The sequence below is a fragment of the Hippopotamus amphibius genome, chromosome 2 (assembly GCF_030028045.1).
Source record: "Hippopotamus amphibius kiboko isolate mHipAmp2 chromosome 2, mHipAmp2.hap2, whole genome shotgun sequence".
Classification (NCBI taxonomy): Eukaryota; Metazoa; Chordata; class Mammalia; order Artiodactyla; family Hippopotamidae; genus Hippopotamus; species Hippopotamus amphibius.
Genome location: NC_080187.1, coordinates 19,788,531 through 19,815,441, shown reverse-complemented (window position 1 = coordinate 19,815,441; position 26,911 = coordinate 19,788,531). Strand labels below are relative to the sequence as shown.

At 40.7% G+C, this 26,911-nt stretch overlaps 1 long non-coding RNA gene across 1 annotated transcript; it reads right to left on the bottom strand.

Annotated features, from left to right (window-relative positions):
* Window positions 1-7,194: 7,194 nt before the first annotated feature.
* On the bottom strand, window positions 7,195-25,949 carry LOC130846795 (uncharacterized). Its single transcript, XR_009051632.1, has 3 exons — window positions 25,884-25,949; window positions 12,552-12,766; window positions 7,195-7,630 (listed from the first exon to the last, which is right to left on the bottom strand). It is a non-coding gene; the product is annotated as an uncharacterized LOC130846795 (long non-coding RNA).
* Window positions 25,950-26,911: the final 962 nt, after the last annotated feature.

Genomic DNA, 26,911 nt, shown 5'->3' with positions numbered 1-26,911 from the left:
TAAGGAAATTGCTCTTACCTGTATTTCCCCACTATTGAGTCAGAGGTGATATACATCTGCTTCAGCAGATGAGTCACACTCAAGGTTGGGCAAACCTGTTTGGAAATGCAGAACGGACCATAATATGAACCTGGTTTGGACCGCATCCTTCATTGGCTTGATACACTGCTCGCTGTACTTCTGACCTCAAATACACATATCAGATTTCTTATTCTGATCATTTCTAGAGCCAGGATAGGGAAGAAGAAGTTTCTATACATATTATTCAGGCTAGCAGAGTTAGCGCATTTGGTCTATGGGTATTCACAGAGTTAATTAGTTAAGAGCATGTGCTTTAGAACCCCAAAATATATAAATTTAAAACTCTGCTGTGGTCAATATCTCAGGCTGTCTGACTTCGGGTTAGTCTTCTTCATCACCATGATGCCTCCTCTCCAGCATTTTGTTTACTTTTGCCCCTTCCCTAAACTTCGTTCAGGTAAGGTGAGGGAGACAGTCACAGCAGCCTTGAGGAGTATCCCTAGAAGGTGGTGGCAGAAGAATGGACTTAAAGGTATAAGAATTTAGCCTTGGTCCCTGACTGCACCCCTCTGGCTTCCTACCTCCATGCAGCCCCTTTAATAATCGACTCCTATTCCAGCAAGTATGTCTAGGGCCCACAAAGAAAAGAGCCCAGCGTAGGCCCAATGTTGGCTCGCCCCATCCTCATCATCCCCAAGCCATCTGCACTCACTTTGTAGCTCACTGTTTCTGCCAATGTCCTTATGCCTCCTGCCTTCCTGGCCTCTCCAGTTTACTCACCACATCTTATAGTAAGCATCCAAGCTATATGCATTTGTCTTCTTATCTTGAGATGATTTTTCCTTTATATTTTCAAATATTCTGAGCCTTTTCATGAATCCTGCCAGTATATTCTCATAGACTCAGTAGAAAATTTGTTGTCTTTGCAGTTTAGGTGCCAAAGAAATCTAACTTAAGTACTATTAATTATCTCATGATTCCCCTTTACCTCTGGACTTAGGGGCAAGTGACAGGGGGCGGTTTTAGGAAGCAACTCATCCCTGTTGACTGTGCTGGGAGAGCCTTGGGCCTGGACATGCTGGACTTCATGGGAAAAAGGCCTGGTTTTCTTCAACAGTTTAAGGCAGGAGTCTGAGATGGGAAACCCTACTGTTTTCTAGCTAGAGTGTAATCATTCCTCCGTTTGTGGTTCTGGGGCTTTTTGCTTACAAAGTACTGGTCTCATGACCTGACTCATTTGAGGACATCACCAAAGGTCTGCAAGACCGGATCAAATGAGTTTTTAAAAACACCCAGGATCCCTCTCCACTACACCCCTACCCAGTATAACAGAGTTAGACTCAAAGCAGCATTTGCTGAAGATTGTACCATTTGCATGAACTTTCCATTGATACATCTGGTTTCCCTTTAGGAAAGGGCCCTCAAACCTCATAAAACCAAAGTCTTTTGAATCAAACCACAAATTCCTTATAGCTAACCTCAGCAAAACTCCCTGCCTGCTCTGTGTACTTAGTGCCTCTAACCCCTATTTCTCTTCCCTCTTTCGTCTTCATTAACTTAGCCAGAGCCAAGCTCACAAGGATAAATCATGGGTTTTTTTTTTTTAATTCACTTCATATTAATAAAAATTACAGGTCATTTTTTCTGTCTGAGACCTTTGATTTAGAATAGACACCATTTATTGAACTCTAACAACGTGCCAAGTGCTTTACGTAGTATCCCATTTAATCCTACAACAGTCTTGCAAGGTAGGTGGTATTTTTCCAGTCTTTCCGATGAGAAAAAAGAAACAAAGAGAAGTCAAAGAACATGTCTTGCTCCTGCTAAGTGGTGGATATAGTAACTCAAATCCAGTTGGTCAACTCCAATGCCCTCACTTCTCCTGTTTGTCTCTCTACATAATAGACTCCTAAGACTCAATTTTCAAATGTGATTTGATATTTAAAATAATTCTGGGGCTTCCTAGGTGGCGCAGTGGTTAAGAATCCGCCTGCCAGTGCAGGGGACACGGGTTCAATCCCTGCCCCAGGAAGATCCCACATGCCGCGGAGCAACTAAGCCTGTGCGCCACAACTATTGGGCCTGCGCTTTAGAGCCCGTGAGCCACAACTATTGAGCCCATGTACTGCAACTATTGAAGCCCACGCACCTAGAGCCCATGCTCCATGACAAGGGAAGCCACGGCAATGAGGAGCCCACGCACCACAACAAAGAGTAGCCCCCCCACTCACCGCAACTAAAGAAAGCCCGCGCACAGCAAAAAAGACCCAACACAGCCAATAAAATAAATAAGTAAATAAATAATTAAATAATTAAATAATTTTTTAAAAAAGATAAAATAACTCCTTGTTTGCCTCAGGCAATCCTTAACCTGCTTATTGACTTCGTGGTGATATTGATTCTTGCTCTTACTAAAAATATTGGCTCCTCTTCTCTGAGTGTCTTGCAAATCACTTACCAAAATCTTTTGAGGCCAATGTTGTTATCTCTATTTGTAAACTGAGATGCAAAAAGATTTGTTAACCTCCCCAAGGTCACAAAGCAACCAATTAATTGGAATTGCAGATTTTTTAAATTAATTTTTCTTGACGTATAGTTGATTTACAATGTTATATTAGTTTCTACTGTACAGCAAAGTGAATCGGTTACATGTATACATATATCCACTCTTGTTTTTCAGATTCTTTCCCCATATAGGTCATTACAGAGTATTGAGTAGAGTCCCCTGTGCTATACAGTAGGTCCTTATTAGTTATCTATTTTATATATAGTAGTGTGTATGTGTCAGTCTCAGAAATCAAACCTATATGCCAGCACCTTTGAAATACTTTAACCAGTTAATTCATTCAATTCCCATGACAATCTTGTAAGGTAAGTTACATTATCATCTGCATTGCACAAGTGAGGAAGCTGAGGCAAAGAGAAATGAACTTACTTCTCAAAGCCACACAGGTAGTCAGTGGTGTGGGAGGCTAGCCTGTGAATCAGCTCAGCCCTGCTTCCTGATTCGTAGCTTGTAAGCACCCCCCCTGCTGCTACATTTCTGATTTCAGAACCTCTTTGAACAGGTGTCTATGTGAATGTATTTACAACTATATTACTTGTCCAGTTCTTTTAGTCTCTGGTGACCTCATTGTGTCGAAAGGACAGAACGTGATGCATGCCATGTCGGTGGGAATTGTAGTTCCTAAGATGGATCTGCACCGATGTCTGGGAGTTTGGACTGAATGTTAATGACATACGGAGGTGACCCGCAAGAAATATACAGCTCTGTCAGAAAGCTAGACCTAGGCAGGAAAAGTCATCACGGACTGTGGCTGATTCCCCTCTCGTCAGGCTCTTTTATGAGCAGTGTTCAGGTAGTCAAAGCTCATGTAAAGGCTGAACAAATACACGGGAATCTTCTGGGATGTGGGAAAAGGGGAAAAAGCAAGTATAGGGTGTGAGTGAAGATGTGGGGGAGGTTCAACTGGAAGATGGAACATGAGCTAGAACAAAGGGGAAATTGATGTCAGCCAGTTTTCTTTTCGGGAATGAAGGACCAGGAATGGGAGAAAAAGCAGAGAGAATTTTCTTTAACTGAAGGCATGGAGATAGAAAAATAAACATCTGGAAGAATCCCTGGTGGCAAGCTGGGCTCTGAGTAGGTATTACCCTGCATTTGGTTCCTAAATTTTTTCCTCCAAAATCTCTTCAACCATAGGGACATACGTATAATATAGCCTAAAGTGGACTCCTGCCCACTGGAAATTTCTTTGAAGCCACATGTTTTATTAATTAAACACCGGCCAGGTATGAATTCACGTGTATGTTTTTTAATACGAAATACTCATTTAAAATGCTGTTCAGTTAAATTTCTTAACTTACTCTAATTTTCAGTGAAAATGATGCCCCCAATGTTTACTATTGGATTTGAGTATTCCCAAGAGCAACATTTCAAGAAGTATCTTCCTATCTTGGATTTATATGAAGGTACCCTCCAGCAGAAGCTCAGGAAAGAAAGGTTTGAAGGGGACTAGTATTTGTTAGTGATCTATGTTGTGTCTGGCACTGTGTTAAGTATTGTGCATCTACCATCTAATTTAATAATTATAGCAGACATGCATAGTGGTTATTATTAATGCCCATCTTACAAAGAAACCAACCCAGAAGAGTGAGTTAAATGATGCCAGGTCACATGACTAGAACACACCGGAGCAACAATTTGAAACTCAGTCTGTCTGACTTCAAAGCATGTTCTTTCACCAAATCGTCCAACACTGCCTCTCAGGGTATAACAGAGAATTGGCACTATTAACTTAAATCCATGCAGACAATTAGGTCAGGAGACGCTTGTTCTCCCAAGGGAAAAACCAAACCAAAACAAAAGCCAGGAACTTCAGTCTTCTAATTTGGAACATCAGAACTTTCAAGTCCCATGTTCTGACCTTTGCTGCATGGTCAGCAAAGGGCCAGCTCATGTTCACAATTGAGGACATCTCTCTCCTTCTTCTGGGTTAGAAAGAAAACTACTTAGGAAAGGGGCATTCATTTTAGTGAGAAAACAGATCACATATTATAATTTGATATGCTGTGCATTTCATTCATGACAAGTATTTTATGGTCGGTTGGAAAAACGGCCCCAATTCTCTGCTCACCCCACGTTCATTGCCATGTGATGTTGCCACCCGTTCATCGAGAGGTAGTCTGTTTCCCTATGCTTTGAATCTGACTGCCCTCGTATTTTGATTCATCTGATAGAATGTGACACAAGTTATAGTGTGCCTGTCTGAGTCCAGGCTGTAAGAAGCATTGTTCTGGCGTGCTTCTGTTTCTCTCACCTACTCTTGCATCCCTGTCATGCCATGGGAACAGAATCGGGCCAGCATGCTGGAGGCGGAGAGACACGTGTGGGCGGCCACACTCAAAAACCGACCTGCTTGGCTGAACACAGCTAACCGCGTTCTCACGAGGGAGCCGGGCAGCGACCAGAAGAGCCACCCAGCTGTACCTGCCTAAGCTGCTGACCCGCAGAATGTAAGCTACACAAATGGTTGTTGCTTTAAGCCACAAATTTTGGAGTGGTTTGTTTGGCAGCAGCAGATAACTGACATCCGTGTACTAAAATCTGATGGTGTGCCAACACTGTGGCATGCTATGGGGACATAGAGATGACTAAGGCCTGGTCCCCATTCTCCAGGGGCAGCCAGCACTCCCAATGGACACTCAGTCGCATAAATAAATACTCAACACCTGGCAAGTTACGTGATGAACCAAAGTAACTTGTGAAATACTTTTAGTGGCAATACTTCTGCTTCCTCTGTAAAGAAGCCATCATTCTAAGCATCACAATACTAGTTGCTTCCAGTACTTCCTGTGACAGTGTCATCCAGACCTCAGACTGCATCAGTGGTCACTCGGCGAGGAGCCTTGAAGATTACCCAATGCTATTATGTCTATTATAGGAGCCCCATTGAATAACCTCGAATGGCAGCCGGGAGCTGGGGGCCAGAACATTTTGGAATGACTATTTTAAAGGGATATTATCCTCTGTTTAAATGTGGAACTGCTAGATATTTGCTGGTACCAAGCAAAAATTTCAGTCCCTTGGACTTTTACTGACCAACAATTTTAATAGAGCTGTAGGCACCAGAAATCTTGGACTTTTTGACTATCTCTGACTTTTCAGAGGGAAGACAAAGGCCTTAGCAGATAGATTGGTACAAAGAAGCTCAACTTGGGCTTGAATCCCAACTGAGGCATTCGCTAGCTCCTTGATCTTTAGCTGTTTCTGGAATCGTCATAGATTTCACATTGTCTTTATATAGGGGTAGAGATATCTCCCTTACACGGTTATGATGAGAACTAAATGTGCCTGGTACAAAATTAACGTTAATTCATTTTCCCATTTCCTTCATTCTTAACTCACCTTTGCTTTCCATTGCCATTTCCTACTTTAAAAAAAACAGAGCCAATCAGAGCCCCAGTACACTAAGCTTCATGAAACTGGGTCCTAATTATTAGCAAAATGGATGAGTTTGAAGGCTTTCCTGATGTTTATCTGTAAAAACATCTTTTGAAAGTGGCTATCAGTGACAGCTTAAGTAATAGCATCTGTTCATGGTTATGAAGGGCTAAGACAAAAAGGTGAGACGAGTTTGTTTGGAGCAAACTCTGCACTAAATGCAAGTGCCAGTAGCAGCAGCCAGCCTGCCCTTTGGTTCACAGAAAGAATAGTGGTTTCCTGTTATCCTGGGCACCACAATGGAACAGCTCTCAACTGGCTGGTTCATTACACCTGACCAAAGACGTAGTTAGACTGTCTAGAATTTTTTCTTCAGATGTAGCAACACATTCAACATCTGTATGCAAACCAGAAAGAAAGTGGGAGGATTCTTTCCTCTTGCTTTTCTTTGATATTAACCTCAATCACATAGCTCTTACTTTAACTTTCCTTCTGTAGAAAGAATGTCTAACAGAAAGCACATGTGAGAGTTAAATAAAAGCAGAACTGAATGAGGGCTGAATCTGTGAGATTAGATGGAGAGAGGATGACAGATAGACAGATAGATATAGATAGGTAGAAATATAGATGATATATATGGACTTGTTTACAGAGAAGGTGTATGACAGCATCTTGGATACACAGTTTTATCACCTGTATGATTGTATGATGATGGGAAGAATCTCTTCTGGGGTTGGCATTGGGTTATGGAATTATAGAGATGCTGCAAGATAAAGGTTGTGAAAAACAGTAGCCTCTCTACTAAAACACTTTGTAGTCTCAGAATCTTTGCCCTTACTGTTCTCTCTGCTTGGAGGTCACTTCCCTTCCTCCTGAGATGTTTGTTGGTGGGTCTTTCAGGTCATTCTGGCCTCTGCTCAAAGTGTCACCTTCTTGGAGGGACTTACCTTGATTATCTTATCCAAAATAGCCATCCTATACTCTATCTTCTCATCCTGATTCATTTTTACTTTGGAGCACCTCTCTGACCTTGTATCATATAGTTACATGTTGATTTGTTAACTGGCCATCTCTTGCCGTAAAATGCCAGCCTCATGAAGGCAGGGATGTTACGCGTTTTGTCCACCTCTATATCCCCAGCACCCATAACAGTACCTGTCACATAATTTGTTGCGTAAGTGAATAAATTAACGAATGTGCAAGGTTATCTTTATGTTGAAAATCTCAGGCACACAGTGGGTGTTTCGTAACTGTTGGCAGAGGTAACGGGCGTGCGTGCTTCTGTGCGAGCGGAGTTGGGGAGTCACGACATAGCGAGCAGCGTCTGCCTGGCTTCACACCCCTGCGAATTGCGTAAGGAATATCCAGACGCTTCTCTTTCCAGCATGATGTAATATGGAATGAGAAGACCTGCGGAGCGGGCCGCTCACAGACGAGACAGATGATCTCATCCCCTTCCTGGGCATTCCCAGGCTTTGCTGTTCAAAAATAAAGAAAGAAAATCTGCAACATTCGGTTCACAGGTGGTTGTTTCAGTTCCAGTCTTTTGTTGGCAAAATTCTGGAGCTCATCTCTCAGCTCTCTGGTGGCCAGGGGGAGGGAAGTCGTGTCGGATATTGTCTGGCCTCTTCCTTCAGCCAAATGGAATGGATTTAGCCTGAGAATCTAGGACATACAGGGGGCGAGATACATTTTAGCATCAGCCACAGGGGACAAGCTATGAGTAACTAACTGGAGGTGATGGGAGAGTTTAAAACACAAAGTAAGCAAAGTGTTTCATTGACACCAGAAGCTTGAGGTTGTTCTTGGGATTGTTTCAAAGGTTTAGGGCCTGAAGGAAGAATGTACCCAATTTTTCTCCCACTGCTCACTTTCATATAGACATTCCTTTGGTTCTGATGTCTGTGTATATATTAAAATGATCATAATTCTGATTTATAGATATTTATTGTTCTACGGTTTGCAATACTTTTTTTTGGTCAAAAATTTTTAATATAGTCCTTTGTTTTGTAGAAACATTGCAGATATAACCTAAGTCAAACCAATTTTTGTCCCTGTGAAGTTTTTTTTTTTTTTTAAATTGAGGTAACATTGGTTTATAACATTATATAAGTTTCATGTGCACAACATTGTATTTTGACTTCTGTATAACACTACAGGGTGCTCACCATCCAAAATTTAGTTGCCATCCATCACCACACAGTTGATCCCTTTTACTCATTTCACCCTCCCCCTGCCCCTTCTCCTCTGGTAGCCACTACTCTGTTCTCTGTAACTACATGTTTGTTTTTGTTTGATTTGGTTTGTTCGTTTTGTTTGCTGTTTGTTTTTTATGTTCCGCATCTGAGCAAAATCTTACTGTATGTAGTACCGTTTAACATGCAGATCTTCACAAAAGTCCTGAAAGCGAGGGATGTAGAATTATCCTCATTTATAGTTGAGGAATCTAAGGTTCAGAGAGGGATGGTGAATTGACCAAGACCACACAGCCAGAGTGCAACAGAGCTGGTAATCAAACCCAGATCTGGTTATCTGGGTATCATAAGTGCAAATTTCTCCAGTGAAAAGTTCAAGACTTAAAAGGTGATCTCTATTTATCAATCACAGTGTTTGTATTCCCTAAATTTTCCTACATTTTTTCTTCCTTGGGCAGCTACTAGATACCCTATTTTAGACCCAGACCTGGGGCAGGTATGGCAGACAAGTCTGTACACAAACCAAACTGAAGTCCACCTAGATGTCCCTGAACAATGATCACATCCAAATGGAGCTGTCGACTATGCCCTCCAAACTCACTCCTTCCTCTCTTTGTTGTCCTCTTCCCACCAATCTGTCTCTTTATCCAGACACTGGCATCACCAGTTGCTTAAGTCCTAAGTAAAGAAGTCATCCTTGCTTTCTCCCTTTCCATAACCACTTTCTCTATCCAATCCATGATCAAATCTTCCAATTTTCATTTCCAAAGTACGTCCTGGCTCTGTCCACTCTTCTCCATCTTCATTGCCAGCATCTTAGTTCAAGCCACCAGACTCGTTCTGTTCTCCCTAGGTTTTTATACAGCCTCATAGCTGCCGACCCTGCCCCACGCTTTGCCTCTCCCATTCATTTTCTCCAAAAGAAACAAGTGACTGTCCTAGCATATACCTATTTCTTGTGTTTAAATCCTTCGAGGCTTCCTGATGCATTTATAAAACCCAAAGTCCTTAATATGACCACCAGTCTCTGCTTGAACTAGCCCTTGGCGTTCTCTCCAAACTTATCCGTGCCCTTTTTACACTTGCTTATTCTATTCTAGGAGCTGCTGTCTGGAGGGAAATGTTTCTTGAGAATAAAATCCATATAGAGAAGAAAGAAAGTAGAGCTTGGCTACTAGGGGAGGTAGAATTCTGGTGATATCCCTTGAGCTGCAGAGTCTGGTTGTGCTGTAAGCACTACACAGAGTTATTGAGTCAATACATTGCCTCTCCTATTTAAAAAAAATGAGATCACATTGACTCATGTTTACTATCGTTTGCAACAAGATATTCCTGGAGTTTTAGAAACTCATAGTCACGTGGGGAAAAGTCAACACATGAATAGGCAAACACTCTACAAAGTGGTTGGTATGATGCAGGTAAATACCAGAGGCTTTTAATTAGCCTGGGAGAGGAAAAAGTCTCATGGAAGGATTTCCTGCAGGAAGGATCTTCTGAATCTTGAAGCATGCCTAGAAGTTGACAGGATGCCTCTACCGACCAGAAGTTGGTGCCGAGGTTTTCCAGGGCTTGGGAAAAACATGAGTCAAGGTATGGTGTGAAACCATACGATAGGTTCAAGGAACCACAAGTAGTTCAGCATAACTTTAATGCATCACAGGGGATGGAGTTAAGGAAATAAAAAGCTGGAGACGGAGGCAGAGGCCAGACCAGGAAGTGGTTAATAAATAGATCATCCTAACAAGATGAATATTATCCTGCAAATTTTGAAGGGACATTGAAAAATTGATATCACCACTTTTAAAATGGAAATTCTAATCCCTGCCTAGGTTACCCTAAAAGATTAGGGTGAAAGTCTCTCAATAAAATGGCTGTGAAAGTACTTTGAACCAGTTATGAATAAGCGATGTATGCAAAGGAAAAAGAAAACTGGAATCTATTGGGCATCTCTTGTTTACCAGGCTCTGGACCCGGTGAGAGACTCAGGCCAGATAGGAGAAGCTGAGGAGCTGTGAGCTGGGTTTGGTGATTCTCCTGAGCTTTTTGTTCCTGGCAGCAAAGACAGTGGTGGAGCCCCTTTGGGAGTTGGGAGTTGTCCCTGAAGGGAGAGCAGAAAGTATTGCTTACAAACCCAACCTATGTCACAAGTGCCCCCAGCGAGCTGGGCTTGCTCCCTGTCCCTCTGTGCCCTTTTCTAGCATCCTAGCAACATGATCCCAGAATGGCTTTTCTGGTGCTTAATTCCAAACAGCTTCAGCAGTGGGCAGCTTTGTTCTCAGAAATTGTCATCCTATGCTCCCTTCCTGTTAACTCTTTCCCATCCAGCCCTGTATCACTACTTGAGCAAAGCCAAGAAAATGCCACAGCTGCAAGTTTTTACAGCTCCACTCTGGGCAGATGACTGGGCTCTTGGGGGCTTTGGGGGCTGGAAAGCAGGGCTGTAATTGACAAGGCACCAGAGCAAGAGTTTCTCCTCCTGGGGAGACCTGTCTATGAGACTCAGAAATCTTAAGCTGGATTATTGGTATCAGCCTTTCTGGACCATTTACTATGGCCACGAAGTGTTTGGACTGGCTCTAGGCTAATTGTTTCTGCTAGTTAGTGATCTGGGATGGTGAGCCTGAGCTCTGAGATGTTGCAAGATGGATCTACCCAAATCAAACCACATAGGATTGTCACAAGAAATGAAACAACATATCTCTTTCATTTAGAGGGTGACTTGGTAATATTGAGAATTTTAAAGCACCTCCCTCCATTTCTTACAGGTGGAAAGTTGTTGCTTTGATTAATTATTTCATTCATTCACTGATTTACTCAACAGTTACTGAGAACCTGTTCTGTGTCAGGTATTGGGGTGGGATCTGAATAAGATAAATAAGGCACTTCCCTGACCCCCAGATGCTTGCAGTCCATCAATGGTGTTACATAGTGGTGTTAACTTCTAACCAGAAACCAAAGAATTTCAATCCTTCTCCAGCTTTGCCACAGGGCTGCGTATGCCCACATGGAAGGAAATGGCCTTTTATCCACAAAAATTCTATCTTGGTAAACAGGGACCATCTTATAATCAAGGTCTGACAAATCTTGCAGATTTATGGACAATCTCGCAATTGCTTTATTTATTTATTTTAATTTCTTCATTGAATTTGTTATAATACTGCTTCTGTTTTATGTTTTGGATCTTAGCTCACTGACCAGGGATCGAACCTGCACCCCCTGCATTGGAAGGCGAAGTCTTAACCGCTGGAAATGCCAGGGAAGTCCCTCAATTGCTTTATTTTTAATAGCAAAAATATTATTCAGGGAAAACACATTACTTCATTAAAATCAACATCAAGTTTGAATATGTATTGAGATCACTTGACCAAATAGTAAAGCAGGAGGCAAAGATATTTATTACATTTTGCAGTTATTCCTGATGGACTACATTGTGGAATTCAAGATTGTACATGTTGACACAATGAATTAAAAAAGAAATATTAGTGTTCTCTTGCTAAGCAAATCCCTACTGGTGGCTTGTGGATTAAAAAAGAACTAGATTTCATATGAATTGGATAACTGCAAAAATGATGGGCTCTGGAAAGCTGTTAGATGACATAATGGATGGGTCTTGATGTCAGGAGTTTGTGTAAAAGAGGTTCATGAAAATTGAAAGTTGGAAGAACAAGCAACAATTAAATATATTTATAATTTCATGTCTCTATATATATACACGGCGACTTCACTGATAAATATTAAGTAGACATTTTCTAATTTTATCCAAATCACTAATGTTTAAGCATATAAATTGGTTAAATAACTTGTCTCTTTAAATCTTCTTAGAAAGATGAGGGATAAGCCGTCATTAGATGCTGTCCTGAGCTTGGGCACATGTGGTAAGTGGCTGGTAAGCTGCTTGGTTTTCACAAAGGTACCACTGTCTCTGAACCTCCACCTCCTCCTCTGTGAAATGAGAGTGATGAGGTGCCCTGCTTTCTCCCTTCATTTGGAAACATGGCCCTCTTCGAGGCAGAATGTTATGGGAAACCATACATCTACACATTGACTTTATTTTGCATTTTCCCTCATTTTTTTCCCCCAGCTAACCGTGTTGGAGAGCCTCATTAAACAAATACACCTCTAGAATGTAACAATACATTCTTCCCTAAGACTTTAAATGGGAAAAGCAAAGAATATTTCCTTTCTCCTATCAGTTACATAAATTTAAGATTTATAAGACATCTCAGGAGAAAGGAGATGATTGTTGATTTTCTGATAATGTTACCTCTTGTTTGTCCTCATCCAGATGGACCAGAGCAGTAAGTGTTGTGTGAGGAGCATGATGACATTTAAGGGAGGGGATGTGGGAAGCCATTATGGTTTCAAAGCAAATAAAGTTTTTGCAAACTCACTTTTCTCTGAGTCCAGTTGATCTGACACATTCGCTGTCCCCATGGGATGGATTGTTCCACGTGGTGCATAAAATCTCCTGAGATATTTGCTGTTAAACGGCCTCTGCCACGTCTATATTTACTTATTTTACCCTAGGAGCCTAGAAATACAGTTCAGCTATATAGGTGGGCTCTGGCTAGCTGTGAAAGTCTTCATGTAACTTGATTGGACACATCTGTAGAAAAGAGGGGAGGAGCATGTTTTTATTTACTCTAATTAACATAAACTCTTCAGAATAGAACTTTGGGCATTCAGGATTTACTTATGACCCATAGCTGCTGCTTCTCTGTGGAGAAAGAAAATCATGTGTATTAGCTTCGTTAAAAGTTTTTGCTTGTTCCGACCTCGTTGCTGTAGAATCTAACTCACTCTGTGTGTGTTTAAGAAAGAAGGGCAAACAGGCTGGGAGCAAAACTGTGTTCTGGTCTCAACCCAAAACATCCTTTTTTTTTTTTTTTTTTTTTTTTTGCAAACTCTGAAAGCCTTTTAAAAGCTGCTTTGATTAGCTTCCACACCACTCCCCCAGCACAGAGTGAGATGCTAGTTTGTGGCCCCGGATGAGAGAAAGAGGGAAACCTCGACTCTCACGGGACTGCTCGGCCGCTCAAGTCTTCCAAACCCAAGAGACTTTACATAAATCGGAGATGTCCTGGAAGGGGACCAGCAGCCTTTTGAGTTCTTTACCCATCACTAATTCTGGCTCCAGCTGGACTCCAGCTCTGGTGATGAAAGGGGCTGAATGCAGCAGCTTCAGCAAGCATTTTGGATCGGATCTATTCAGTCTGCATTTATTCACCCTGCATTATGGGGTTTCCATGGCAACAGGTGCATGTTTCAGTGTGTTGCATGTGGAGGGTCTGTACCTTCTAGTCTCCCCTTGTCGGGGAAGTCTGATCATGTGCCCCTTCCTTCCTATTTGTCTGAATGGGCTCCCCCAGGAGCCAGTCTCTTCTCTTTCCACGTGATATGCAGAGACAAATGCCCGAGACCAGTGTCCAAGATCCTAAACCACGGCTCCCACTGGAGACATAGGAGAATGGCACCAAAGACACTTGGCAAGGTTGTGGCTGATCAGAAACTGAGGCCCAGGCCCCTTTCCTGCTCTCACTTGGCTCCCAGCTTTGGCTGGGTTTTGAGAGCCATGAAATAAAAAGATCATCTGGACATTGTCCATCGTGATTCTGCTCCAAGAAGTGTGATTTGCAAGGCATCCAGTACCAAAGAGAACTCCTTGTATGAGTCTGGAATAATTATCCACTGTGATATCTGTTTGTTAGTTATTTGACAAGCCTGAGAGTCGGGTGTTTGCAAATAGTTCATGGGATCCTAGAATCGTATTCAAGGGCAATCTAGTTAATTATCACTATTGTAGGAGAAACATCCTCTCTCTTATTCGCCTGTTCCCACCCACCTCAGTTCGCGCAACATGACCCTCTATCATCTGAGAAGTTTCAGGAAGAAAGAATTGGTTCTTCTTTCCAGCCCCTTCACTTGCTCATCCTCACAGGAGAAGGTGTCACTTGTTTGATGGTGACAAGGGTCCATGTCTCTGTCAGGTGGGTCTATATGTTAAAGATTGTGTGATAGGTAGGTGGGTTATCTTAGGTTCTCATGTGTCTTGGTGCCTGTCCTCTGTACTAGGCTATAATTTCCATTTCTTTCTTTATCCAAGTCAGTAATTTCATTTATAATTCAGTGTTGAAAACTTAGTAGCTAATCCTTTGATGCATTACTGTTTCACTTGTAGAATAACCATGGTGTTTTGATTTATTTTTTTTTATTTTTTTTTTTATTTTTTGGGGGTACACCAAGTTCAATCATCTGTTTTTATACACATATCCCCATATTCCCTCCCTTCCTTGACTCCCCCCCCGCCCCGAGTCCCCTCCACCCTCCCCGCCCCAGTTCTCTAAGGCATCTTCCATCCTCGAGTTGAACTCCCTTTGTTATACAACAACTTCCCACTGACTATCTATTTTACAGTTGGTAGTATATATATGCCTGTGCTACTCTCTTGCTTCGTCTCAGCTTCCCCTTCACCCCCCGCCCCCTCCCAAACCTCGAATTCTCCAGTCCATTCTCTGTATCTGCGTCCTCGTTCTTGTCACTGAGTTCATCAGTACCATTTTTAGATTCCGTATATGTGAGTTAGCATACAATATTTGTCTTTCTCTTTCTGACTTACTTCACTCTGTATGACAGACTGTAGTTCTATCCATGGTGTTTTGATTTAAATTTTAAACTTTAAGCATTGAGAAATTGTACAATAAAATTCCAAATTACCCACTTATCTTGGAAAATATGGCAACATGGGGCCTACATGACAGTAATCAGTAGGAAGTAGCCAACTTTGCCCCTCTAGCTGGGGCTGTTCTTTCCAGTTTTCCAGCTCCTTCCATACCCACTCACACATTCACAGTATCTAAAACCCGAGTTTGAGTGTGTGACCCCTGCTAACATGAGGTGTGTGCCTCATTCTCTGTAGGGTTCACATGTTACAGTTTGTGTGATGTATAAACTGTCCTGTTGTGTATTTTGATGGGGTGTGCAGGAAGCCAGGATGTTCGTTACGGCTGGCTGGGTTAGGGCTTTACAGAACCAGCCTCTCCATGTCAGGGTGCTGAGGTCTAAGAACAATCCCAGATGTCTAGGTGCTGCTGAGACAGCAGAGTAGAGGAGGAGAGCAGCTTCACCTGGGAAGAGCAGAGAAAATAGTACTTGAGCTGGGTTCTGGAGAATGACTAGGATGTCACTAGGCAGAGAAGGAGGAGAGAGGCTTTCCGAGCTGAAGGATCATCATGTAGGGAAAAAAGGCAATACGAAGCACATGAAACTTTAAAAGACTGTAAATATTTTGGTCTGCCGAAAATGTCAGATGCGTGAGAGGGAGCTGGGAGAGAGGCCGGGACCAGGTAACAAAGGGTCCTCTGTGGTCAGTGGAAATCTACTGAAAGTTAATTTTTAATTAACCTGTAATTACATAAGTAATGTACAATTGCATTTTATTTGAAAGGTCTAAACATTAAAGATAAACTTCTTTGGCACCTATGTAATCCTTAGGCCCTCTTCATTTACCCAGACCTTCTTAACCTTGTCACTACTTACATTTTGAGCTGGATAATTTCCTTGCTGGGAGTGGCTGTCTTGTGCACCCTGGACTCCACCTACTACATGCCAGTAGCATCATCCCTCCTCCCAACAGTTTTGATAACCACCAGCATTCTCAAGACATTGCCAAATGTCCCCTGGGGGCAAAGTTGCTCCCAGGTGAGATCCAATGACCTAGCAGCAACCAGCATCCTCCATTTGCTGTAAAAACTCATGGACTTATTTCTATACATTTACCTGTACATATATTTACCATGGTCTGTTCATTTTCTGGTTCCATTCTATTTTTTTTCACGTATGCAGTATTTTGTTAGTACATGTTTTGTTTTTCTTTTTCACAAATACTATTATGTGATATGCATCAATTTTTAATTTTGCTTATTTCATATACCTTTGTGTTTTTGGATACCTATGTACATCCTGGTACATAGCAAGCTATCAGGTTTTTACATGGCATAATATTCTGTAGTAAGGATATAGTGCAGTTTATTTATCTGTATCTATGTTATTGGACATTTAGTTTATTTTTCTTTCTTTCTTTTTTCTTTTTGTATTTCAAACAATTTGGCCATGAATGTCCTAACATATTACCTCATGTACACAGAAGTCTGTACCAGGAAGACAAGGCAGCCTTGCTGTTATTCATCTCCAAAATGACTAACCCATTAACTAGATTCTTTGTGCTTCTTAGAGAAATGCTTCTTTTCTATTGGAAACAATCCTAAAGGGAAAAGAAAAAGGGGGGCAAAGCAAAGCAAAGCAAAGAGTAAGGGCAAAGAAAACAAAGAGAGGTTTCCCGGCCACTCCAGTGATTGGAGCTGAGCATTAGTTCAGAAAAAAGGTTTTGGTGAAAGATGAATAGCACAACAGGGTATTTCCAATGTCAAAGGAGACATCGTGGTGCAGCAGGAGAAAGAGAGAAAGATGAAGATTCCAGATTTGTTTCCCAAAGCTTCTCAAGATTTTGCCTCCCAGCCTCTGATTTGACCCACAGCCAAAACCAACCAGCCCCTCATATTCCTTATCCCAAAGAAATATGTCCCTTTAATTCCTGCTGAGGCCAATTATCTGAGATATGTTTTATGTTCTGGAAAAAAATCATATGCTTTTAATAGACCCCTTCTTTCATGTGCTGGTAGGCTGGCACAGGGCTGGACTCCTCCAAGGGAAATTAGTTCATAACCTTGCCCTTGTTCATCTCACCACATTAGCGGGTGTTCAGTATCTGATAGCCTTCCCTGTAATTTATCCAAAGGGAGGCGGGCCAGAGCTTTTGGGATTAATCAGCTCCATCTTGGGAGAAGCTGAAGCTGAAGGTTCCCATTCTGCATATGCCCTCGACATGCCTGATCAGCGATCTCCCATCCATCCTTCAAGACCTGGCTTCTCCTGGGAAATATTTTAACCTCTTTGCTCTCCTGACTTACTTCCTTGATGCCTCCCCAATCCCAGCACCTCCTACCTTCTCCCCTCTATATTGCTTCCTCTCCTATGTTCTTGACCATCCCTTGGGTCAAGACTCCAATACCTTGAGGGCAAGACTTTAAGGCAGCGCCATGTTCCCAACTCTGTGTACTGTGCTACATTCCATTGATCAATGATTCATAGAGCCTGCCCAAACTCAAGAGGTGGAGAAAAGGACACCACCTTACAAGGGGAGGAGCCACAAATTTCATGTTGTAAAGGAGCCTGGATACAGGGAGGAAATTTTTGCAGCTGTTTTTGTAAACAATCTATTCGAAGCAGTTTTATTAGAATTAGAAGTGCATATACTCTGGGACCCAAAAATCCCACTTTTCTCTACCTGAGAGACAATTTACACATGTGCATAAGGAAATATATGTCAGGACATTTGTTGCAAATTTGTTTGAAATACAAAACAAATTCAAGGTTAGCTAACAGATATAGATATACTGTGATATATATATATAACATATATATACATATATATCACACTACAGAATACTATGTCATTTTTTTATTATCAAGGTATATTTCATTATTTTATTTTACTTTAATTTTAATGCACATTCACTTTATTTTCTAACATTCTTTCCAGCATCTCTTTATGCAGGTGTATATATACGAATATTATATGTAGGTACATATATCTGTTTATATATATATAAACAAGTTTATATAAATAGGATCATATTATATATGCTCTTTAATTATACACATGATTTTATGAATAGCTTTTTCTTTTTTTTTAAGCTCTTTATTGGAATAAAATTGCTTTACACTCTTGTACCAGCTTTTGAGGTACACCAAAGTGAATCAGCTGTATTTATACATATATCCCCATATCCCCTCCCTCCCACGACTCCCTCCCACTCTCCCTGCCCTGGCCCTCTGAGGGATCACCCATCATCGAGTTGATCTCCCTTTGTTATACAGCAACTTCCCCCTAGCTATCTATTTTACAGTTGATATTTACACTGTCATATTTAAAGAGAAAAGAACCTGACAGTTTCCTATGTACCAGCATAGTTAGAAATCCAAATACTAAGGCATATGAAATAATCAAGTTAAAAGTTGATGCATATAATATCAAAGAATATAGGTGAAAAAGATAAAAAGAACATGTACTATTGGTAAATGCATGTACAAGTAAATCTATAGAAATAGGTCCAGGAACTTCTACAGCAAATAAATAACACTGGTTACTGCTGGGTCCGTGGTTCCCAACTGGGAGTGGTTTTGCCCTCAGGGGACATCTGGAAATGTCTAGAGACATTTTTGGTTGTTATGATTGAGGAGATGAGTGAATCTACTAGCACATACCAGGTGGAGGCCAGGAATGCTGCTAGACATCCTCCAGTGCACAGGACAGCTCCTCCAGCAAAGAATTATCCAGCCCCACATGTCAATATTACCAAGGTTGAGAAGCCCTGCTGCTCTAGGTAGACAAAGAGATGTTTTAGACCATTTTAAGGAAAATATAATAGTGAATTATTTATGTAATTGCAAATTGACTCAAAATTAATCTTCAGTAGGTTTCAATTGAACATAGAGGACTATTTGTAACCTGATCTCTGCCTTGTCTCTCCCTGGTTCCTATGATGTATCCAACACATTTGGCATACCAAAATATTTATAATCCTTCAAAGTTGCATGTGTTTCATGATGATGCTCTTTAATTCACATAATATTCTGAGCTCCATACACCTGGAGTGTCTATTCTACATTTCTTCTTGGGTGTCTAATAAGTAGGCCAAAATTAACCTGCACAGAACAGGCCTCTTGATTTCTACCAGCCCCAAACTTGCTCTTCCCCCAAGCTTTCCCTTATCAGGAGTTGACATCTCTCTCCTCTTGGTCACTCACTTTCCTTACTCACATCTATTCTATCAACAGGACCTGGCAGCTCTACCAGCAAACTATATCCTGAACCGACCATTTCATAAAACCTCTTTTTCACTTTCCTGTCTCTCTAACTAAGTCATCTTTGTATCTTTCCTAAGCCACAGAAAAGGGACAGGGAGGATGAAAGGGGCTGGTACCACATGGCCAGGAAAACAGATTGTGAGGAGTGAGAACAGAGCTGAGGGAAGCATGTTCTCTAAGAGTCCCAATGAGTACTAGAATATGGAAATATGCACCCCCCCCTTTTTTTGTAATAGAAGAAAATGTTGAATTAGCTGGATTAAAAAGAAGATAACCAGCTGCATTTTGAAGGAGCTTTACCAATCTGGGTTTGCATGTGGTAATCAGACCTTGTATGCAGGATTTAGTCACAGGGCATAGCAGCCCTTTGTTAGCGGGGCCGCATGGGGTTTGCCATGGCAACAGAGGGGGACTGCCCAATGTTCTTGAGGAGGAAGAGAGCAGGAATGGATCGACTCAGTGAGCAGACTGGGGAGCCAGTCCAGGTTGGAGCTTGGGTTGCAGTCTCATCTATTAATGAGATTGAAGTGGAAGGCAGATTAAGTTTGATGAGCCCTGGAGTTTGAGACAGAGACTAGTATACATTCCAGTCTCAACCTACACTAAATGTTTGAGCTTACTAAACATCTGAAAGTCTCATTTGCTTTACCTATAAAATAGATTTAATAATTTCTGGCTAGCTTCTATTCACCATTGTACTGGAAGTCCTAGCTAGAGCAGTTAAAATTAAAAGAGACAAAAGGCATCCAAATTGGAAAGCAAGAAGTAAAAGTGTCCCTGTTTGGGGATGACATAATTATTTATGCAGAAAACCCTAAACAGTCAACAAAAAATGGTTGGAACTGATAAACACATTAAAAAATGATACAAAAAGGATACAAAATCAACATGCAAAAATCAGTGGTATCTCTGTACACAAACAATGAACTCTCTGGAAAGGAAATGATGAAAACATTCCCAATTACAATAGCAATAGTAAGAATAAAATGTTTAGGAACAAACTTAACAAAAAGGTGAGAGATTTGTACCCTGAAAACTATAATATGTTAATAAAAAAAAAAGATGCAGATAAATAAAAAGCCATCCCATGTTCATGCATTAGAAGAATTAACATTGTTAAAATGTCCATACTTTAGATTTAATAAAATCTCTATCAAAATCTCAATGATATTCTTTACAGAAATAGAAAAAACAGTCCTAAACTTCATATAGAATTACAAAAGACCCAGAATAGTAAAAACAATCTTGGGCAAGAAGAACAAAGCCAAAGGCATCACACTGCCTAATTTCAAAATACACTACAAAGCTATTGTAGTCAAAACAGTATGACACTGGACTAACAATAGACATATTAACCAATGGAACAGCATAGAAAGCCCAGAAATAAATCCACACATCTATAGTAAACTGTTCTTTGACAAAGGTGTGAAGAGCACACAATGAGGAAAGGATAATCTTTTCAACAAAAGGCACTGGGAAAACTAGGTACACATATTGCTGAAGAGTGAAATTGGATCCTTATCTCATACCATATGCATTAATCAACTCAAAATGGATTAAAGCCTTAAATGTAAGACCTAAAACTATAGAACTACTAGAAGAAAACAGGGAAAAAGCTTCTTGACATTGGTCTGGCAATGAATTTTTCGGTTATGACCCCAAAAGCACATTGTCAAGAAAAGCCAAAATAGACAAGTAAGTTTGAACCAAACTAAAACCCTTCTGCTCAGTAAAGAAAACAATCAACAGAGTGAAGAGACAACCTATGGAATGAGAGGAAATATTTACAAACAATATTTTTGATAAGAGCTTAGTATCCAAAACCTGTAAAGAGCTCAACTCAATAGCACACTTATTTTTTAAAGTATATTTACATGTTTTATTGAGATACAATAACATACCATAAAATTCTTCCTTTTAAAGTGCACAATTTGGTGATTTTTAATACATTCATGAAGTTGTGAAACCATCATCACCATCTAGTTTGAACATTTACATTAGCACAAAAGAAATTCTGTACCCATTAGCAGTCACTCCCGCATAGTCTTCTCCCAGCCCTTGACAATCCAGTAATCTGTTTTCTATCTCTGTAGATTTTGCCTATTGTGGATGTTTTCAACAAATGGAACCATACAATATATGCCCTTTTATGTTTGGCTTCTTTAGCTTACCATGATATTTTCAAGGTTTTTCCATATTCTAGAATGTATCAGTACTTCAGTACATTTTCATAGCTCAGTAATATTCCACCATATGAAAACATGTCCACACAAAAACTTGTATGCAAATGTTCATAGCATAACATTACTCATAATAACCAAAAGATAAAACAATCCAATGTTGTGCAATTAATGAATGGATTTTTAAGTTTATAGAGCTGGGAGCTCCCTGATGGCAGGAACTATGTCTTATTCGATGTTCTGTACATAAGAGGTATCAGGGGACTCTTTGGTCAATTAATAAATAAATGAAAGACAACTACTGCTACTATAATAATATGTAATAGCGGACTATTACATTAATAATGATGAACATGATAATATTGAGGATGACGGAAATTACACCTCGATTGAGCTTGGTGAGGTTTCTGACTCTCTCTGGATTTCAGTGAAAACTGTAAGACACTGATGAAAGAAATCAAAGATGATACAAACAGACGGAGAGATACACCATGTTCTTAGATTGGAAGAATCAACATTGTGAAAATGACTATACTACCCAAAGCAATCTACAGATTCAATGGAATCCCTATCAAATTACCAATGGTAGTTTTTACAGAACTAGAACAAAAAAAATTCACAATTTGTATGGAAACACAAAAGACCCCAAATAGCCAGAGCAATCTTGAGAAAGAAAAATGGAGCTGGAGGAATCAGGCTCCCTGACTTCAGACTATGCTACAAAGCTACAGTAATCAAGACAGTATGGTACTAGCACAAAAATAGAAATATAAATCAATGCAACAGGATGTAAAGCCCAGAGATAAACCCTTGCACTTTTGGTCATCTTGTCTTTGACAAAGGAGGCAAGAGCATAAAATGGAAAAAAGACGGCCTCTTCAAAAGTGGTGCTGGGAAACCTGAACAACTACATGTAAAAGAATGAAATTAGAACACTTCCTAACACCATACACAAAAATAAACTCAAAATGGATTAAAGACCTAAATGTAAGGCCAGACACTATAAAACTCTTAGAGGAAAATATAGGCAGAATGCTCTATGACATAAATCATAGCAAGACCTTTTTTGATCCACCTCCTAGAGTAATGGAAATAAAAACAAAAACAAACAAATGGGACTTAATGAAACTAAAAACTTTTGCACAGCAAAGGAAACCATAAACAAGATGAAAAGACAACCCTCAGAATGGGAGAAAATATTTGTAAATGAAGCAACTGACAAAGGATTAATCTCCAAAATATACAAACAGCTCATGCAGCTCAATATCAAAAAAATAAACAACCCGATCCAAAAATGAACAGAAGACCTAAATAGACATTTCTCCAAAGAAGACATACAGATGGCCAACAAACACATGAAAAGATGCTCAACATCACTAATCATTAGAGAAATGCAAATCAAAACCACAATGAGGTATCACCTCATGCTAATCAGAATGACCATCACCAAAAAATCTAGAAATAATAAATGCTGGAGAGGGTATGGAGAAAAGGGAACCCTCTTGCACTGTTGGTGAGAATGTAAATTCACACAGCCACCATGGAGAACAATATGGAGATTCCTTAAAAAACTAAAAATAGAACTACCATATGACTCAGAAATCCCACTATTGGGCATACACCCTGAGAAAACCATAATTTAAAAAGATATATGTACCACAATGTTCATTGCAGCACTATTTACAATAGCCAGGACATGGAAGCAACCTAAATGTCCATCAACAGATGAATAGATAAAGAAGATGTGGCACATATATACAATGGAATATTACTCAGCCATAAAAAGGAACAAAATTGAGTTATTTGTAGTGAGGTGGATGGACGTATAGTCTGTCATACAGAGTGAAGTAAGCCAGAAAGAGAAAAACAAATACCATATACTAATGCATATATATGGAATCTTAAAAAATGGTACTGATGAACCCAGTGACAGGGCAGGAATAAAGACACAGATGCAGAGAATAGACTTGAGGACACAGGGTGGGGGAAGGGAGGCTGGGACATTGTACAACAGTAGCAATGACATATATATACTATCAAATCTAAAATAGACAGCTACTAGGAAGCTGCTGCATAGCACAGGGAGATCAGCTCAGTGCTTTGTGATGACCTAGAAGGGTAGGATAAGGAGGGTGGGAGGGAAGCTCAAGAGGGATGGGATATGAGGATATGTGTAAACATATAGCTGATTCTCCTTGTACAGCAGAAAATAACACAACATTGTAAAGCAATTATACTCCAATAAATATGTATATAAAAAAAGATTTCACTATTGAAATAAAAAAAAAAACCCTAAAAAGCAGGGCTAATAGTAATGGTTAAAATGAGATCAGGGATGTGATCATTATTCCTATATGTAAACTTAACTCCCTATTGCAATCTTCCTTTGTCAGGCCTGCCATATATATTACAACAGCAGACAATCACTGGGCATATAAGAAACATACCAGTAACCAAGAGTGAAGGACTCGCTGCTCAAGAATTTCTTTGTGGAGGCGGGGGGTGAAGGGGAAGCTGAGATGAAGCGAGAGAGTAGCACAGACATATATGTACTACCAACTGTAAAATAGATAGTCAGTGGGAAGTTGTTGTATAACAAAGGGAGTCCAACTCGAGGATGGAAGATGCCTTAGAGGACTGGGGCGGGGAGGGTGGGGGGGGCTCGAGGGGGGGCGTCAAGGGGGGGAAGTCAAGGAAGGGAGGGAATATGGGGATATGCGTATAAAAACAGATGACTGAACTTGGTGTACCCCCAAAAAAATAATTAATTAATTAATTAATTAATTAAAAAAAAAGAATTTCTTTGTATCAAATAAAATTCTGTTTCCTTTGGAATTAAAAGAAACTACACTTGTGCTCCTGGATAGTATACGATCAGTTATGAAATGTTTACGGATAACTGAGGAAAGGTTGAGGTTGAGGGTCATGTATTTTAGGATTTTAGTGTTTGTTTCATGTTTTCTCAGTTTCAATAAAAATCTCTGCATCTCAAGCTTCTTTAGGCAGGGTTGTATCTTTATCAGCCTGTCTTCAGGTAGGAGCAGAGGGGTTGGCACTTAGAATGTGCTTCATTATGGTTTTGCAGGTGACTAAATAGACAGTATTTGACATAAAAAAGTGTCAAAACTGATCTCTAGGCTCTGTGTCAACCTGCAAACTCAATGCTCCATAGATTTCACCCCCCCAAAAAATATGAGCAACAGTGAATTGCTGTAGATGCATCCAAGGAAATTGTGACTTGCAGACATGACCTGTTTCCCAGACTAACTTCTTGGAAAAAGGTATGACCTCGTGCAGGCAGACTGTTCCCCCACTGCACAATGCTAAGGCCTTTCGGAGACTCAGCCTTCCAGGATCTGGGTTTGCTGCAGGAGAAAATCATGTCATGGGAAATCGAATATAGAGCTTGTAGCCTTTCACAGATGGAGGGGCAAAAGCAGATTATTTGTGGTGGGGACAGAGACAGTCATTTTGGCCCATAGCTCCAGACTTAAAAAAAAAAAAAATGTAGCCAGTCTTTGTGGCTGAGCCCTGGAGAAAGTAACCTCAGAGCCATATGGCTGATGGGAACGGGGAGGCTAATTTCATCTGTAAAATGATGGGCCTGGAGGAGATAAAGATCACTCTCCTCCCTCCCAGCTCTGCCCTGCGGTTTCTTTGAGAAGCCCTGCTGAGGGGGATGTGGGATCCCAGGGCCCCCAGGGCCTAGGGGAGATTTGAGAGGTCCACAGGGCTGCCATGGGGGTCCTGCTGGGGGGTTTCTGACTTTTTTCCTGCCACTGTGTGCCCCCGGCTTCCCTCTCTTTCTACATGCTGAGCTTCTCCTCTGCACACTCATGCTCTCCTACTGCTCACACATGTTACCTACACAACAGAGATGCTGAGCCTGAGGGAGGGAGGCTTTTAGACACACTCTGGTGTCTGGAGCCATCACTGTCACTGATGTGTTTCTGAAACAGAAATTTGACATCCATCTGTAAATTCTTCCATAGCATCCATTGCATTGGGTTAAAGTCCAAATACTTGTCACAGCACCCAAGACTCTGGAGCGTGTCCAGTCAACTTCCCCAGGATCACCTGGTTACTCCCTCCCTCAGCTGGACTAGGTGATTTTCTTTCCCCCCCTTTTTTTTATCTTCACATAGACCATGTCGTCTCTCATCTGGAACTCCTACGTATACAGTTAACCCTTAAACAACATGGGGTTGAATCTTGTGGGTCCACTTACAAGTGGATTTTTTTTCAATAAATATAGTAGCTGTATTTTCATTTTACAGATCTTTAACCAAGCATGGTTTGATTAGAGATCTCAATATTTGAATTGAAAGAACTTAGGGTTTGAGTCCTGATGATATCCAAACTGGTTTAGCTTTCTGCCCTTGGGTAAGAAAACACGTTCCTTTTTTTTTTGAGGCAGAGAAAGAAATAGTGGATTTTTGACTGCATGTAGGGTCAGGGACACTAACCCCCACATTGTTCAAGGGTCAAGTATATTGCTTTTATGTTCTTAACAAGAGCTAGGGTGATCTTTAAATATGTAAATCAGATCACAAGTCGCCCCTCTCAAAATCTCCAGTGGCTTCCCATCACACTTAGAATGTAACTCAAACATCTTACCGTTCACTACGTGGTTCTATAAGAGCTGGTTCCACCCTCCTTCTTATGTTTCCTATCTTCTTTTTGCTCCCTAAGACAGCCATGATTGCCTTCTTTATGTGCCCAGAACAAGTCAGGCTTGCTCTTAATTTAAGACCTTGGTGCTAGTGCTTCTCTCTGTTTATACTTTCATTGTCCACATGGTCACATGGCTGGCCTCTTCTCCTCTCAGGTTTCAACTGAAATGGAAATTCCTAGGATTGGTCTTCTACGATCATCAGATCTGAAATAGCCCCTTTCCACCACAGGCTTCAGGTCATGGATCACTTCCTGATATTTTGTTAATTATTTATTATTGATTGATCAGCTGAAAGTTTGACTCTATAAGATCAAAGATCTTGTTTGTCATGTTCAATACTGTACCCTCAGTTTTTAGAATAGTTTCTAAAATATATTAGGCACTTGGGACTTGTTTGTTGAATGAATGAATAAATGAATGATGCCTGAACATCTCTCATCATCCTTTCCCTTCTTTCACATGTCTAACTTCTATGTATCCCTCAGCTCCTCATTTAGACATCACTTCCTCCAGGAAGCATTCCATAACCCTGAAAGATGAGCTATGTGGCCCTCATCCTGTTCTTTAAGCAGTTGCTACTTTTAGAAATAGAGGATGTATGATGCTGAAGTCTCATTTCCTCTTAACTTATTCTTCCCTCGACTGTGTTCTTATGGGCAAAACCTCTAACTTGTACATTGCCACATGCCTGTACCTAGCTTACTTGTGAGCAATTCAGTAGCTTTAAAAACTCAAAATAAATTGTGTATTCTTTTGCTGAAACTGGGTGGTGCTTCCTAGGTAGTCACCCCTCTATTCTCTGGGTTAATTTTCTCAAGGGTGAGAATGAGGAACTATTTGGATTGCTGGACCCAGTTCCAAAGTGTATGTGTTGGAGGGCTTCCCACAGAAAAGCAAGCAATTCTTGGACCCTGCTGGTGTCCAAGAATTCAACTCAATTCTGATATCATCTACCCAGAGATAACATCAG